Here is an 18,097-nt window from a genome sequence, read left to right as displayed (position 1 = left end):
ACAATATATTTAATAACATATTTTAGGTACAGCAGCTTAATGCTTTTTTCCTCCCTAAACTGACGTGAAAAGAGAGAATCAATGTTTTAGTTAATAAAAACACTGCCACATTAGAAAACGACTATTAGAAATTAGAATCCCTGTTTATTAAATCTGTTTGCTCACATAAGAGCTTCAAATCTTTTTTAGTATGGCCAGAGTGTTACTAGTTTCCTATTCTCATAAGTGCTACAGTTCTACACAAATGTTTGTCCCCAGAGGCTACTAGTTTTATGAAGAGAAATAACACCAGACATATAGACACCTTTGTCTTGACAACATCCTATTGAGGAACAATCTTAGTCCTGATACTTAATTTTTTGAGATGAGAGAAGGCTGGGAAAAATAAGGAAATTAGTTAAAGCTTTGCCTTCATGAGAGATGAATCAATATGAACAGGATCTAGAAGTGACCATTAAATAATAATTAGCTGAATTAGGAACCTCTGATTTTGTGCCAAATGCTAAGAAAGACACAAAAAAGATATATAACTATTTGACTTACAGAATTTCTAGCATTTATTCTGAAGAATTACATTGGGAAAGCCATTCTATTTTCTCATCATGGAACCAAAAGGAGATCCTCTAAACTGGAAATCTTAACCTGGCAATCAGGAGTTGTGAACTGCTGACCACAGATGTATATAAATGGATTTTTTTCAGAGAATCAGGGAGTTTCAAACATTCTTTTTGTATGGCCATCAACCATAACAGACTAAATAAGCTACCATCGGCGCTCAACCTGGATCACTATAATAGTCTCTCACCTGATCTGCCTACATCCCATCGTTTCCCCGCCAATACAGTCAAAATGAAGCTAAAATGAACTTTGTAAAATGGCAAATTTAATCACTTAGAGACCTCCTCCAAATCCCTCCAGTTCAGATACTTCAGTGATTTCCCATTTCCCTTAAAGATAAAGACCAAAGATGTTAACGTGGCCTACAAGGGTCTGCACAGTTGGGTCCCTGACTCCCATTCTGGCTTCATTTCACAACAGCACTCCCTCTCATTCTCAATGCTCCAGCCCACTGGCTTTCTTACATCTTCTCCAATGTGCCATGCACTCTCCCGCCAGAGACAAGTCAGCTGGTAAAGTATTCCAGAGAACATACAGCAACGGGGAGATCGCGGTCCATATGGCAGGCAGGTTTATAATCTAGAAAAGAGTGATGTTTGAGCAAGCAACTAAAGATGATGGGCAGTCAGAGAACAGAGCTGGGCAGACATCTGAGGGAAGCAGAAAAGCCTTGAGATGCCTGGTGACTTCAGTAAGGAACAAGTAGGGCACTATAATTGGAGGACAATGAGGAAGTCACTAGTAGAAGAAAAGGTAAGAGATTAAACAAAATACAGGCTTTCAGGCATGGGAAGGACTTAAGCTTTTACTTGATATGCACGGGAAGTCACTGGACAGTTTTGAGTACAGGGTGTCAAGTTTCCACTGAAATTTTTAAAAGATCTCTCTGGTTGTGAAAGAGAAGGTCAAGGACAGAATTAGGAAGAACTAGAAGGGAACTGAAATCCCGAGATAGGAATGTTGACCAAAGAAGTAGCAATGGAGGTAGTAAGAACTGGCTAACTGCCACATACATTTTGAAGACAAGGCCAAACCAAGAGATGAGATGGGAGAAAAAAGACTGCTAAAAAATAAACAGAGGACAGACACCAAACCACAGACCCAGGAAGTTCAGGATAAATACCAAAACACCTACGCTTAGGTATATTCAGAACTGCATAAAATCTAGGGAAAGAGAAAATGCTGAAAGAAGCCAAAGGGGGAAGAAACATCTTACCCATAGCAGAACAGAGATAAGAATTACATCAGACTTCTATTCAGAAACCAGGAAATCAAGAAGTGAAGTGAAGTGAAGTATTTGAAGTGCTCTCAGAAAAACAGCCAAGTTACAACTCTGTATCAAGTGAAATTATCCTCCAAATGAAGGAGAAACGCAGACTTTCTCAGACAAACAAAAACTGAATTTGTTATCAGCAGACATGCCGTGCAAGAAATGTGAAAAGTTCTTCAAAAAGAAGGAAAAGTATTCATATCAGAAACTTTACATTTACTTTTCTTATCCTTTATTGATCTAAACAGATAACAGTTTGTTCAAAGTAACAGCAACAAGTTATTAGGTGATTAGAGCTTATGGAAAAGTGAAATGAATGACAGCAATGTTATAAGGGACAGGTATAAGTATTTGAGAATATTCTGTTATAAGGTACTTCCACTACCCATGAAGTGCTATGTTATATGAAAGTAGGCTTGGACTGGTTGTAAATGGATATTGCAATTCCAAGAGAAAAGTAAAAAGAAGTATAATCAATACAGTAAGCAAGGAGGAAAAATGAAGTAACATAAAACATTCCAGTGAAATCAGAAGACAAAGAAACAGAACAAGGGAGGGCAATGAATAGAAAACAGTAACAAATATGGTAGATATATATTAATCCAATAGCAATTAAAAGAGACTGTCAGGATAGACTAAAAAAACAAGACCCAATTTTATACTGTCTATAAGAAACCCACTTTAAACATAAATACCGTAGACTACCCCCATCCATGGTGTTGCTTTTTGCAATTTCAGTTACCCATGGTCAACAGGTGTCTGAAAAATACTACAATATTTTGAGAGAAAGATTACATTCACATAACTTTTATTAAAGTATATTATTAGAACTGTTCTATTATTAGATATTGTTGTCAATCTCTTACTGTGACCAATTTATAAACTGAACTTTATTGTAGGTATGTAAAGGAAAAAAAAACATAGTATATATAAGGTTTGGTACTATATTATCCACGGTTTCAGGCATCCACAGAGAATCCTGAAATGTATCCTCCATGGGTAAGGGGGGACTACCGTACACAGACTGCAAGTAAAGAGATGAAGAAAAATCTATCATGCTAACACGAATAAAAAGAAAGTTAGAGTAACTATACTATTCTAAGGCAAAGCAGGCTTCAGAGTAAGGGACGTTATCAAGTATGAAGAAGAATATTACATAATGATAAAGGCATTGATTCTCCAAGAAGACATAACAGTTCTTAATGTGCATGCATCTAACAGTGTCAAAATACATGAGGCAAAAAGGATACGGCAAGAAGAAACATATGAATCCATTATTGTAGCTGGAGCCCTCAACACCCCTGCCAGTAACTGACAGATGCAGCAGGCAGAAAATCAGTAAGACTGGCTGAACTAAACACCGCCATCAATCAATTGGATCTAATTGACATTTACAGAACACAGCCAGGTACCACGTAACACTGTTTCAGCCAATGACGGACCGTATATGTGATGGCGGTCCCACATGATTATAATGGAGCTGAAAAATTCCTATGGCCTAGTGACATCTCAATAATCCTAAACCAGTGTAGGCCTGGGTGAATATGTGTGTGTGTGTGTCTTAGATTTAACAAAAAAGTTTTAAAAATTAAATAAAAGTAAAACATTTTTAAAATAAAAAAACTTCACAGAATAAGAATATAAAGAAAGGAAATATTTCTGAACAGAAACATTGTCTAGGAAATATTTCTGGACAATGTGTTTTAAGCTAAGTGTTATTACAGGAGTCAAAAAGTTTATAAAGTAAAAAAGTTACAATAAGCTCAGGTTGAATTAATTGACTGCTTTACTTTATTTTTTATTTACTTTATTGATTTACTCATTTTAGAGAGAAGGTCTGGCTCTGTTGCCCAGGCTGGTCTGCATTGGTGTGTAACCATAGTTAGGAGATATGCTGTTAGTGATGTGTTACTGTATTTCTACATATTGGCAAAGAGGTGGAAAATAAAATTTAAAAATCATTTACAAAAGTATCTAAAAAGAAATAAACTACTTAGGGATTAATTTAGCAAATCGTCTGATATATTTCTCCAAACACATCCCTGTTAAGTGATGCATGATTACAGTTTATTCAACAAAAGAATATACATTATTTTCAAGTACACGAGAAAAAGCCAAGATAGACCATATTCTTTTTTTTTTTTTTTTTTTAAAGATGGGGTCTCGCTATGTTGCCCAGGCTGGAGTGCAGTGGCTATTTACAGATGTGATCACACTACTGATCAGCACGGGAGGTTTTTTTGTTTGTTTGTTTTTGTTTTTGTTTTTTGAGACGGAGTTTCACTCTTGTTACCCAGGCTGGAGTTCAGTGGCGTGATCTCGGCTCACCACAGTCTCCGCCTCCTGGGTTCAAGCATTTCTCCTGCCTCGGCCTCCCAAGTACCTGGGACTACAGGTGTGCACCACCATGCCCAGCTAATTTTTTGTATTTTTAGTAGAGACGGGGTTTCCCCATGTTGACCAGGATGGTCTCGATCTCTTGACCTTGTGATCCACCCGCCTCGGCCTCCCAAAGTGCTGGGATTACAGGTGTGAGCCACCGTGCCTGACCAGCACGGGAGTTTTGACTTGCTCCGTTTCCGACCTGGGCCGAGTCACCTCTCCTTAGGCAACATGGTGGTCCCCCGCATCCAGGAGGTCACCATATTGATGCCGAACTTAGCGGGACAGCCGATCCCAATCGGCATAGCATACTACAGGCCAAGACCTCCTAGACTCAAGCGATCCTCCAGCCTCAGCCTCCAGAGTAGCTGGGACTACAGGCATGAGCCATCGCACCCGGCAGACCATATTCTAAATTACAAAGTAAGTCTCAATAAATTTGTACAAATTTAAATCATACAAAGTATGTTTTCTGACTACTATGGAATTAAATTAGAAACCAGCTGCAAAAGGATCAAGAAAATCCCCAAATATTTAGAAAGAAATCAAAATGGATATTGGTATTTTGAACAGAATGAAAATGAAAACACAACATATTAAAATTTATAAAATAGAAAACCCAGAAATAAATCCCTCACATATATGGTCAAATGATTTTGACAATGAGGCCAAGACCATTCAATTGGTAAAGAATGGTGCTAGGAAAGCTGGATACCCACATGTAAAAGAATGAAAAGTTGGGCCCTTACCCTACACCACATACAAAAATTAACTCAAAATGGATCAAAGATTAAATGTGAGACAGCAAGACCATAAAATTCTTGGAAGAAAACATAGGAGGAAAGATACATGACAATGGATTTGGCAATGATTGCTTGGATAAACACCAAAAACATAGGCACAAAAGAAAAAACAGATAAACTGGACTACAGGTTGAGCACCCCTTTGGGAACAGAAGTGATTCAGATTTCAAATATTTTCAGGTTGTGGAATATCTGCATATATATAATGAGTTATACTGGGAATGGGACCCAAGTCTAAACACAAAATTCTTTTGTTTTATATATACTTCATACGCATAGCCTGGAAGTAGTTTTATATAGTATGTTTAATAATTTTGTGCATAAAACGAAGTTTTGACTATTTTGACGGAAAACTACATGAGGTAAGAAATAGAATGTTCCACTTCATGGTGTCATGTCAGCACTCAAAAGTTATGGAGTATAGAGCGTTTTGAATTTTGGGATTAGGGATGCTCAACCTTGTTGATGTGTTCTTTGATGCACAGAAGTTTTCAATTTTGACATATAGGTATCCCTAATCCCCTTATTATGAAGTACCTCTCTTAGTCAAAAATTCAGAGACAGACAATAGAATGGTGGTTGTTGGGAACTGAGAAAGGCGGATGGGGAATTATTGTTGAATGGGATCGAGTTTCAGCTACGCAAAATAAAGAGTTCTGAAAATGGTGGTAAGTCAAGTCTGCAAAACAATGTGAATATACTTGATTTTACTGAATTGCATACTTAAAAATAATTACTATGGTCTAAGTTATGTGTATTTTACCACAATATAAAAAATACAATGCAATTCTCCATATTAACTAAAAAAAAAAATCAGAGCAGAGGAGCCATCAAAGCAGGTCAAGAAAGAGCAACTAGTGAGGTGGGGTGGCGGGCTGGGGGAAACCATGTGTATAGTTTCTTGGAATAAAGAGAATAAAATATTTCAAAGAGGAGGATCTGATCAGCTGTCAAGTGCTGACATGTAAAGTAAGCTGAGACTGAGAACTTGACCACTGGAGGTCACTGGAGACTTGATAAACCAATTGCAGTGCAGTAACCCAGGACAAAAACACGACTGGGTTTAGGAAAGACTGGGAGGGAAGAAATCGGGAGACAGCAGTACGAGACAATTTTTTTTGAGGCATCTGCTTCAAGGAAGAATAGAAAAATTGGGTGGTCACTACTACAAGGGAAAGGGGAATGCGGTTTCAAAAGGGGTTTTGCCTTATTTACTTTTATAGAAGGTACTCGGTAAATTAAACATTTAAGAGCAACTCAGTAAGTATTTATCCAGAATGAACTGTTCTCAAGACTAGGTTTACTGCTTGACATTAGAGGTTAAAGTGTTGCAATTCTGAATCTTTTTTATTCCCCGCCCCCCGCTCCCCACGCCAATATTACTTCATCTTTCTTCAGGGTCACTGAAGTTTTTCCTAACTATTTAATAGATATTACAATAAATGTACAGTAATTTAACTGTCCTTCTTGCTGGGTATGTCCAAGTGTTTTCTATTATTATAGATAATGCTTATTTATATATTATTATAGACAATGCTGCAAGAAATCTTTACTTATATAATACACTTTACTTATATAATCCAGTTGTCATTTTTTTCTCTGGGTTATATTCTCACATGAAACTCTACTTACTCAATCGAAGACTAGGAACGTTTTTAAGGTTCTTCATGGAGATTAGTGGTTTTATCAATTGACATTCCAATCAGGAATTTGTTGGTGCCATTTCACCATATCCCTAATAGTCCAGAGTTTCAACATAAATATTCTTATTTTGTTAATTGTATTATCAAAATTTTATTACTCTAAGTTTCTCTGATTAACTAGTGAGGTTAAAGTTTTCAAATATTTATCAGTCATGTGTTTTTTTCTTTTGTGAATGCCTTTTTTAAATTTATCTTTAAAAAAATTTGTCCCTATCAAGCAGTCTATTTATTAAAAATAACCACTTTTTTGATTGATTATCCCAGGTCTTCCCTCAGATGTTATTTGCTTTTAGCTGTTTATCACCATCAAGTTAATTTTTGTTAATTTGTTTTTTTCTTTCTTTCTTTTCTTTTTTGTAACTTTTTCAGTTATTTTGCATTAAATCTATGTTTTCCACTATAATTTTTTCCCCTCATAGCTCTTAAGTTTGGTTTTTAACTTCTAAGGACTGGGCACCAATGGATTAAAGCAAAGACTGGGTTAAGAATGGAAATTCTGTTGTGAGGTATTTAGCAACTCTCTTTTGCTATAACTACCTGGTCTATGATCTGGCCCACATTTATTTTTTCAGACAGAATCTCGCTCTGTCACTGCTGGTGTGCAGTGACGCAATCATAGCTTAATGTAGCCTTGAACTCCTGACCTGAAGCAATTCCCTCCCACCTCAGCCTCTAAAGTCCTAGGATTATAGGTGTGAGCCACTGCACTCAGACAGTCTACATTTAAATTAAAGTTTAGAAGGTTAATAATTTTATGTCCAATAAGTAAATAAACATGTAACAAAATATGGTAAAGGCAACTAGATAAATTAGCAAGTAGGACTTAGGTTCAGATTACCTAATTACCTAATTTAATCACTTACCAACTGGAAGGCTCTGGACTTCTTAACCTTACTCAATTTTTGTGATCTATAAATAACACTTTAACACTTATGAAGGGCATACTGTGTGCAAGCATGTTTCTAAGAATTTTACTTTTAGTCAACTTACTTAAAACAACTTTATGATACTAATTATGATCACCACTTCAGACAAGAGAAAACATATGACCTACAGAAGTTCAACAACTCAAAACTTACAAAACGACTAGTAAACGGCAGAACAAGAATTTGAACCTAGGCATTCTGTCTCCAGTGCTCCCATCCTGGCTCCCATTATATGGCCTCTTTGATCTTTAAAATGGGAATGATGTCACCTAACTCAGGTGTGGTGGAAGGATTAAATAAAACAGTATACATGAAAGAACTTTATAGAAATGGCAAGTATAAGGAACAGTATTAAGGGGGGAGGTTTGTTTTAAATAACAAAACCTGATAGACACTTTGTATGATTTTAAATAGGTTTAAAAAAAAGATGGCAGCAAATTCCACAAAGCATATGCAGTGAACTAAAATCCTTACAGTAACCTGTTAAAAATACCATGGCAGAGAGTCTTTAAAGGGCTCTTGCTCTCTGGCTGGAATAAAAAATTCTTGCCCGAGACTAGAAAGATATGCAATTTATCCCATGAAAATAATTGTGCAAAGCATTATTCTTAGCGGGCCAGATCAGTTAATATGCCAGTTTAGAGGCTCCATGAAAACGAGAGACTCACCTTGTCTTTTCTTCCTCTTACATCTTGCAACTTCTCTTCTGTCAAACAGTATCTTGGTTTAGACCCCTTCCTAAGTACTACCTTACCCACTTGCTTTATCTATCCAAATCCTATATGCCTTTTGGGGTACATTTCAAGCCCCAACTTCAGAGTCACATCCACTAATTCATGCCTACAGTCTTCTTTTTTCTCCCTGACCTCTCATTACCTCGTTTATACTACTTAATCTCTGGTTACATTTTCTTTTGTTGAGATATAATTCATATACTGTAAAATCCACCATTTTAGGTATACAATTCAGTGGTTTTAAAAATTATGTTCACAAGGCTGTTATAACCACCATCACTATCTAATTCCTGAATATTTTCATCACCCTAAAAAAAAAACATATCCATGAACAGTCACTCCCTATCTGACCTCCCCACGGCCTCTGGCAACCACTAATCTACCTACTGTCTCCAAAGATGTGTTTTTTCTATGCATTTCACACAGATGGAATCATACAACATTTGGCCTTTTGTTTCTGGTTTTTGTGCTTAGCGCGTTTCCAAGCTTCATCAATGATGAAGTGTGTGTCAGTATTTCATTCTTTCTATGGGTGAATAATATTCCATCCTATGGCTATATCACATTTTGTTTATCAGTTGATGAACATTTGGATTTTTTCCGCTTTTTGTTTATTGTAATGTACAGTCTTGTGCAGGTTTTAGTGTACACACGTTTCCAATTCCCTTGGGTATACACCTAGCAGCGAAACTGCTGGGTCATATGATAGCTCTATGCTTTTCTCTTACTTATTTATTTTAAAATTTTTCTTTGCATCTCTTTAGCATATGTTTAACTTTCTCAGGAACTGCCAAACTCTTTTCCACAGTAGCTGTACCATTTTACACTCTCATCTGCAATGTATGAGAGTTCCAATCTCTCTACATCCTGGCCAACACTTGTCATTGCCCTTTTTCATCCCTAAATCATAGCCATCCTAGGGGTATGAAGTCACATCTCGGTGTGGTTTTGATTTGCATTTCCCTAAGGTCTCTGTTTACATTTTATTTTACGATACATACTCTTCTAATACACAGGCAGCAAACTTTTTATCTGTGAAGAGCTAGATAGTCAATGTTTTACGTTTTGTGAGCCACAGATGGCCTATGTTACATATTATTCTTTGTTTATTTCTTATTTTTTAAAAACAGCTCTTTAAAAAGTAAAAGTCATTTCTTAGCATGAGGGCCATACAAAACAGGTCTTCGACCAAAGTTTGGTGAAACTCCTCTAATAATTTCATAATTAGCCTTGCGTTTGTTATCAACATCAACTTTGCCGAAAGCAAGGTAAGGATTATTTTGTATTGCCAGATAGAGATTTATACAGGGTCTATGACTACAAGAATAGAGGTTCTAAATATACTTGAACTGGGTTGGGCATGGTGGCTTATGCCTGTGATCCAAGCACTTTGGGAGCTGAAGCAGGTGGACCACCTGTGGTCAGGAGTTCGAGACCAGCCTGGTCAATATGGCAAAACCCGGTCTCTACTGAAAATACAAACATCAGCCAAGCATGGCAGCACTCACTTGTAGTTGTAGTCCCAGCTACTTGGGCGGCTGAGACAGGAGAACTGCTTGAACCTGGGAGGCAGAGGTTCCAGTGAGCTGAGATCGCGCCATTACATTTTAGCCTGGGTGATAGAGCAAAACTCCATCTCAAAAAAGAAATAGAAATAAAAATACTTGAACTAAGCTTTTTGCAAAAAGAAGTCAATTAAAAATATATATATATTTGAGGGGCTGGGTGTCATGGTTCATGCCTGTAATCCCAGTACTTTGGGGGGCCATGGCAGGCAGATCACTTGAGGTCAAGAGTTCAAGACCAGCCTGGCCAACGTGGCAAAACCCTGTCTCTACTAAAAATACAAAATTAGCCAGGCATGGTAGCACATGCCCATAACCACAGCTACTCGGGTGGCTAAGGTATAAAAGAATCACTTGAACCTGGGAGACGGAGGTGGCAGCAAGCCAAGATCACGCCACTGCACTACAGTCTGGGCAACAGAGCGAGACTGTGTCTCAAATACACACACACACACACACACACACACACACACACACACTCTTTTATCTCCCCACAGGCATTATGCAATATAAAGCGTATTCATTTTTTACGTGATTATTAAAAGTACAAAGTCATTTTTCTTTTTTGAAACTGGGCAACTTTACGAATTTTGTTAAGAATCAGAGACTCTTTCATAATGCCTTTAGAGGCAAAATTATAATCAATTAAATATATACTTCTGAATCAAGTATTTCTAAATCCCAAAACTACAAACAAGATTAAAATTACGGTAATACAATGTGGAACAAATTGCTATCTGTCCCTCTTTTGACTATATACTTTATATATAGCCAAAACAGCAAACAAAAAAAAGACAGGAACACAAAAGACTTTTAGGGCAGCAAAACTATCTGTATGAAACTATAAGGTGGACACACATTTTACATTTGTCCAAACCCATAGAATACACAACACCAAAATCGAACTCTGAGGTTAACTATGGACTCTGCATGGTAAGGATGTGTCAATGTACGTTCATCAGCTGTAACATATGTACTCATTTGGTAAGGGAATTGTTGATAATGGAGGAGATTATGCATGTGAGGGGGCAGAAGACACATTAGGAATCTGCTAAATTTTATTGTAAACCTAAAACTGCTCTAAAAAAGATTAAGCCGTGACTGCTTCGGCAGCATATATACTGAAAATGGAATGACACAGGGAAGATTAACATGGCCCCTGTGCAAGGATGACACACAAATTCATGAAGCATTCCATATTTTTTTAATTGTCTGTTTTTTAAAATGGCATACATTTCTGGTAAATGCTGAAAGGACAGAAATTTAAACAATTTGAATTTTACATTTTAGAAATTATAAGTAAATCATGTGGAAGTTTTTCTGCACAGAAACTCTTTGATATAGGAGAATGAAAACTGATGTATTAGATAGCAGACATAACTAGCTATTTATCTCACGGCAAGTCACTGGCTTTCTTTGAAGCCCAAACTTCTCATCTTTAAAAGGAGGAGTGACACTATCTGTCCTACCTTTTTCACAGAACTGTGAAGATCAAATAAGACAAACTCTGTAAAAGTATGTAAAAAATTAAAAAAGCACACTACAAATGTTTCTCATATATATTGTTAGAAGAATTTTAAATCAAAACCACATTTTCATTATTAAAGTAAGCATAAACAAGAGTTCTCTGGGGTCTTCATACTTAAAACAAACACTTTTCCTAACAGCCTTAATGACATCAGTGAACAATGTGGTGATTCTTTTTTAAGCCTAACAGAGGAATGAAAATCATCCCAAACTGTTCTCACATTCTGAATGGCCTAAAGGTTAACCAACTGCTTAAAAGCATTCAGGCCAGTTTCCTAGGTCTTAGGAACCTAAGACAACATTCATTCTTTTGCACCTTCAGCTTATTCTAGCTGAAAGAAATCACATATTAAATATTCCTTTAAATATTAACCTGTCTACTAAAAATTCTATGGGAACAAAACCTCAAAAATCAAGTCAGAATCAGTAATAAAGTTTTGATTATCAACAGCAAAAGAAGAAAGGGATATTAAGCAATGATAATATCTAATATTCTGGCTGTCAGCAAAGCCTGAGCCCTATCCTCTCGCTCTCCTCTCCAGACAGCATGAGCTTCACCTCTCTCTCCACCTTACCCACCAATTACAGTCCCTGACCTCTGTCCATGTGCTCAGCTATGGCGCCCAGCTGGTCAACAGCATGGCTAGCGTCTAAGCAGGCACTGGGGGCTCTGGTTCCCAGACCTCCGTGTCCCACTCCACCAGCTTCCAGGATAGTTCCGGGGGCCTGGCTGAGGGGATGGCCAGGGGTCTGGCAGGAATAGGAAGCATCCAGAAGAAGAAGGATACCATGCAAGGCCTGAACAACCTCCTGGCCCCCTACCTCGACAGAGCTCGGTTCCTGGAGAGCAAAATCTGGGAGTACCTAAAGAAGAAGGGACCCCAGCTCAGAAACTGGGGCCATTACTTCAAAACCATCAAGGACCTGAGGGATCAGACATTCATAAATACTGTGGACAACGCCTGCATCATTCTGCAAATCAACAATGCCCGTCTTGCCGCTGATGACTTTAGAGTCAAGTATGCAACAGAGCTGGCCATGTCCCAGTCTATGGAGAGTGACCTCCATGGACTCTGAAAGGTCACTGATGACACCAATATCATTTGGCTGCAGCTGGAAACAGAGATCGATGCTCTCAAGGAGGAGCTGTTCTTCATGCAGAAGAAGCACAATGGGGAAGTAAAAAGCCTACAAGCCCCAAGTACCAGCTCTGGGTTGACTGTGGAGGTAAATGCTCCCAAATCTCAGGACCTGTCCAAGATGATGGCCAGACATCCAGGCCTAAGACAATGAGCTAGCTTGGAAGAACCGACAGGAGCTAGACAAGTACTGGCCTCAGCAGATTGAAGAGGACATGATAGTGGTCGCCATGCAGTCTGCTGAGGTTGGAGCTGCTGAGATGATGCTCATGGAGCTAAGACGTACAATGCAGTCCTTAAAGATCGACCTGGACTCAATAAGAAATCTGAAGGCCAGCTTACAGAACAGCCTGAGGGAAGTGGAGGCCCGCTACTCCCTGCAGATGGAGCAGCTCAACGGGATCCTGCTGCACCTGGAAGAGCCAGAACTGGCACAGACCTGGGCAGAGAAGCAGTGCCAGGCCAAGCAGTACAAGGTCCTGTTGAACATCAAGGTCAAGCTGGAGGCTGAGATCGCCACCTACCACCGCCTGTTGGAAGATGGCGAGGACTTTAATCTTAGCGATGCCCTGGACAGCAGCAACTCCATCTAAACCATCCAAAAGACCACCACCTGCTGGATAGTGGATGGCAAAGTGATATCTGAGACCAATGATACCAAAGTTCTGAGACATTAAGCCAGTAGAAGCAGGATACCCTTTGGGGAGCAGAAGGCCAATAAAAAGTTCAGAGGTCATTGGATGTCTATACACACACACACACACACACACACACACACACACAAACACACACACGTATATATTGTTTGAACCTGGAAGGTGGAGGCTCCAGTGAGCCAAGATTGTGCCACTGCATTCCAGCCTGGGCAACAGAGCAAGACTCTGTCTCCTAAATAAATAAACAAAATTTTAAAATAAAATAAAATTCTCTACAAGAGTACAGACAGCTTGTGATCTAGATTTGAACTAATAAATGTTAAACAGAAAAAGATATTTATAGTCAAACCAAAACCACCTGAACACAGACCTTAGAAGTATTACTAAACACCTTGAAGTTTGGGGTTCAAAGGAAGAAACTACAATTAAACACCTATGACTAAACTTTCTAAAAGCTATGATCTTAACATGTATTAGATCTAGATCCCCGGCCAGGTACACTGGCTCATGTCAGTAATCCAACAACTTTGAGAGGCTAAGGTGACAAGGGGTTAGGTGTTGGAGACCAGCCTGGGCAACAGAGCAACACCTCATCTCTTAATTTAAAAGGAAAAAAAAAAAAAGATCTGGAGCCCTGATTCTAACAAACCTTACAGTGGCAAGAAGCAAATAACTGAAAAATCAGCCATATCAATCTGTAAAGCATGTTGAGCTTTAACTCAATATCTAGATTAATACAGAAAAAAATATTATAACAGTCCCTGATATAACCAAAAATATCTATTATGTTTATCTATGCAATTTAAGGCAGTGGCCCCCAAACTTTTGGCACCAGGAACCAGTTTCATGGAAGACAATATTTCCACAAGACTGGACTGGGTGTGGGAGATGGTTTCAGGATGATCCAAACACATTACATTTATTGTGCATTTTATTTCTATTATCATTATATTGTGATATATAATGAAATAATTATACAACTCATCATAATGTAGAATCAGTGGGAGTCCTGAGCTTGTTTTCCTGCAACTAGACAGTCCCATCTGCGGGTGTTGGGAGACAGGCATTAGATTCTCATAAGAAGTGTGCAACCTAGATTATGTGCATGTACAATTTACAATAGGGTTCGCACTCCTATGAGAATCTAATGCCACTGGTGATCTGACAAGAGGAGGGGCTCAGGCTCCTCAACACTGCTTACCTCCTGCTGTGCAGCCTGGTTCCTAACAGGTCATGGACCATTAATAACTAGTCTGTGTCCTGGTGGTTGGAGACCCTGACCTAACAGTATGAGACAGTGAGCAACAAAGGAAAATAGGACCAGTTACTGAAATTTAACAAGAAAAAATATTTTAACTCCATTTCTCAAAGTGCTAGTTTGATTAATGTTATCTTGGGGAACAAAAACTTGGAAAAAGCCAAACAGGAAGAAAACAAATCAAGCAGTTCTGTATTGAGAAGGTATTCCACTCCAGTGGACACGTTCAGTTTTTATTCCTTTAGTCTGCATTTCCTCAAATTTATTTATCATTTGGGCGTCAATTTTTTTTTTTTTTTTTTTTTTTTTTTTTTTTTACAAAAAGGAAAAGTGACAGAGAATTTAAAGACAGAGACATGCTCTCTCTCCAAATTAAAACAAAACATCACTAGCTCTAATTGGCAGTGATCTCCTATTAAATGGGCAGAGGTATACTAGCGGATACAGAAACACTAACATTTTTAAAAGCTTGCCAAACCCGTGTTATGTTGCGTGCAACCTGGTCATTTACTAAGGGTTCTATCAAAATATGACTATGGTAGGAGGTACAAAAGGAAAATAGGTTTATTTGTACAAGAATTCCTTACTGCCCTCTATTGTATAAAAATGGAGTAAAAAGAATTGTGCAGTGCAAATATGACCCATATTTGCTCTGCAAAAATGCTCTTGAAAGAATAACTGGTACATGTCTAAATTAATTACCTTTTTTTCAGCACCTAACCTGATATAAACAGGTATGCACATATTATAATCTGCGGAAAACCCCACAGCACAGGTTTTCCACCTCAATGAAGCATCAACTTTGAGCCCTGAGCCGTTCATCTTCTCCCAGCTTATGACTTCCCTTCCTTTTCTCCTAACCCTGGACTCCAAGGGTGATCAACAGTATAGCTTAGTAGTTAAGAACATAGACTTTGGAACCTAACTTCCTGGTTTTAAAGCCCCGTTCTGCCACTTACTAACTCTGTAATCCTAGTCAAGTGTCTTAATCTCTCTGTGCCTCAGTTTCATCATGGGGATAACAGTGCCTGGCTCACAGAGTTATGTGAGTAAATAAAGCGGTATCTACAAAACTTATTTATGTGCCCAGCACGAAGCAGGGGTAAGTTTTCTGTACGCCACCTTCTTTGTCTGAGTTAGTCTTTGCTCATACTCCTCTATTCCATGTATTCCTGTTGTTTCACCCCCAATTAGCCAGTCTAACATCAACTGTTAGTGAATCTTAAATTTTCTATTCATTGCTGGAGAATATATTACTACATAACTGATGTCACTATTTCTAATTTCTGGTCTGAAATCTCACCTGGACTCTCAGTACTACACATCAATAGTTTTACCAATCTCTTCTTCACTTCCTCTCTCATGCCCTCCCTTCTTGATAAACTTAAATCCAGTTACTATCATCTTTTTTCCTAAAGTCCCATTCAAAGAATGAAGTTGTCTCTCCTCACATTTAAGGTCAACCTTTCAACCTGCCCTGTATATTTCCCCTGCATTTCCTACAAGCTAGAAACCTATAAGCCATACTTGACTCTACTCCCCATATATAATCAACAGTTGAACTAGTTCTCCATATTTTGTTTCCTAAATAATTCTTTAAATTGTAAATTCTTTTTAGCCCCTTTTCCACAGTGTGTTAATAAGGCCCTCATCATCTCTTAACCAAATTCCTCCAAGAGAAATCAAAGAGATTAAGGAGAATCAGGAGTGCAAATATCAGAAGCTGAGAGAGACATAATATTCTGATTGTTTTTCGGGTAAAGAGACTATCTCCTCTTCCCACCAACTATGTACTTTAAGAGGTAAAACAAACTCTTGAAATGTTATGCAAAACAAAACAGAAACAGATCTTTTTTAAAGTATAGGTATAATCTTCTAGGAGAGAAGAGGGCCCAATATGTGGCCCAAAATTTTCAAAATTTCAAAGAGATCTATGACCCTCACCCACCCTCACAAAAGGTGTCATTATTCTAGAGGATAAGTCCCACGCTCACTATCAGGGCTTGTAATGTTTTACATGATCTGGCTCTGATACATGTCAGTTTTACCAGCCGTCCCTCTATGTGGGCAGATATCAAGAGTTGGCAAAGTGGACATCTGTTATTTGTGCATGTCTAGTATTCCTCCTTCTTTTGATAATAGTATTGTGACACTTTATTGGGAAACAATCCTTGTCTTCCTGAACGCAGCTGTGGTGAGAATGTCAGTCAAGGTGTTCCCACGTTTCGCTGGGCAAGGGAGACACATAACCTAAACTCACACCAATCAGGCTGTTTCTCAGGAAGCTCAATCTTAAGAGTGATGTGAGGAAGGAAAATGTCTAGAGCTGATTCATTATGACTGTGGTATACCAAAGACATTGTTCCTTACTACTACCTAGGTCCCTACCCCTGCAAACTGCACTGGTTCTTCTTGGGACTTCTTGAAGCTTAAGTGCTCATTTTTCACTTAAATTCTGTTATTTAACATCCTTCAAATAAACATTTTTTTCTGCTTAAATTAACCATTTCAGCCATTTGTTTATCCTTTTATTGGAGAAATATTTACTGGACTGTGTAACGGTTAGCTGTACATGTCAACTTGGCTACACTATAGTATCCAGTTATTCACATGGATAGAGGTGTTGCCATGAAGGTATTATCTAATTGTGGTTAACATCCACAATCAGTTGACTTTAAGTAAATTATCCTCCGTAATGTGGGTAGGTAGGCCTCATCCAATCAGCTGAAAAGGCTTCATTGCAAAACTGAGGTTTTGCTGAAGAAGAAATTCTACTGCAAGACTGCATTATCAGCTTCAGTTAGAAAATCTGCAACATGTTGACCTGCCCAATAAATTCTGGACTTTCCAGTCCCCACAATCATATAAGCCAATTCCTTGAAATAAACCTATTTACATAATGTATGAGTGGGGGGAGGGAGGGGGGGTATGTGTGTATGGTTGAAATAAACCCGTTTACATAATGTATGAGAGAGAGTGAGACAGAGTGTGTATGTGGGGGGGGGTGTGTGTGTGTGTGTATGGTGTGTGAATGTGTGTATTGCCTTACAGGTTCTGTAGGTATCTGTCCAGTTCTCTGACTGATAGAAAACCTACTACATACTGGTGCTGACAATAAGCATGGGTTGTCATTTGCTTGCTGCTATGACTGTGAGATAAAGGGACCAGTTTCGTGTACATCCACGAGACATTTAAGTTAAAATTTGCACCAAAGAATAAAATCTCCAGTGAGCAACCAAAAGAACCCTAAATACAATCATGTATGTCACTGTTTGAGGAGAAAAGAGTCCACAAAGTTTCACTGTTTCACATAGTGCTAGCTTAAGTTCAAAGCTGTGAACAGAATTTTAAAGTTCCAAACCTGATGCCAAAAAATGAACTTTCTAGATTTTCCCGAAGTACAGAGAAGTTAAAGAATGAAAGCATGCCCAAGAAAGAAGAGATGTCTAAAACTGTTGTCAGAATGTGCAGGTTCATTTACCCTACTTCAGGGGCCAGCAAACTAAGAGCCACAGG

The 18,097-nt window shown here is 38.3% G+C and overlaps 1 protein-coding gene, 1 non-coding gene and 1 pseudogene across 5 annotated transcripts in view; 2 read left to right on the top strand and 1 right to left on the bottom strand.

Moving 5' to 3' along the window:
• RAP1A (RAP1A, member of RAS oncogene family) overlaps window positions 1-18,097 on the bottom strand; it is a 92,180-nt gene that overhangs the window by 50,542 nt on the left and 23,541 nt on the right. The window lies entirely within an intron of this gene.
• Window positions 11,103-11,205, top strand: LOC118143365 (U6 spliceosomal RNA). The gene has a single exon (XR_004727592.1). It is a non-coding gene; the product is annotated as a U6 spliceosomal RNA (small nuclear RNA).
• Window positions 12,076-13,344, top strand: LOC144577072 (keratin, type I cytoskeletal 18 pseudogene; annotated as a pseudogene).

Source organism: Callithrix jacchus, chromosome 7 (assembly GCF_049354715.1).
Source record: "Callithrix jacchus isolate 240 chromosome 7, calJac240_pri, whole genome shotgun sequence".
Taxonomy (NCBI): domain Eukaryota; kingdom Metazoa; phylum Chordata; class Mammalia; order Primates; family Cebidae; genus Callithrix; species Callithrix jacchus.
Note: the sequence above shows the minus strand (reverse complement) of the source record. Positions and strands in the feature narration are given on the sequence as shown.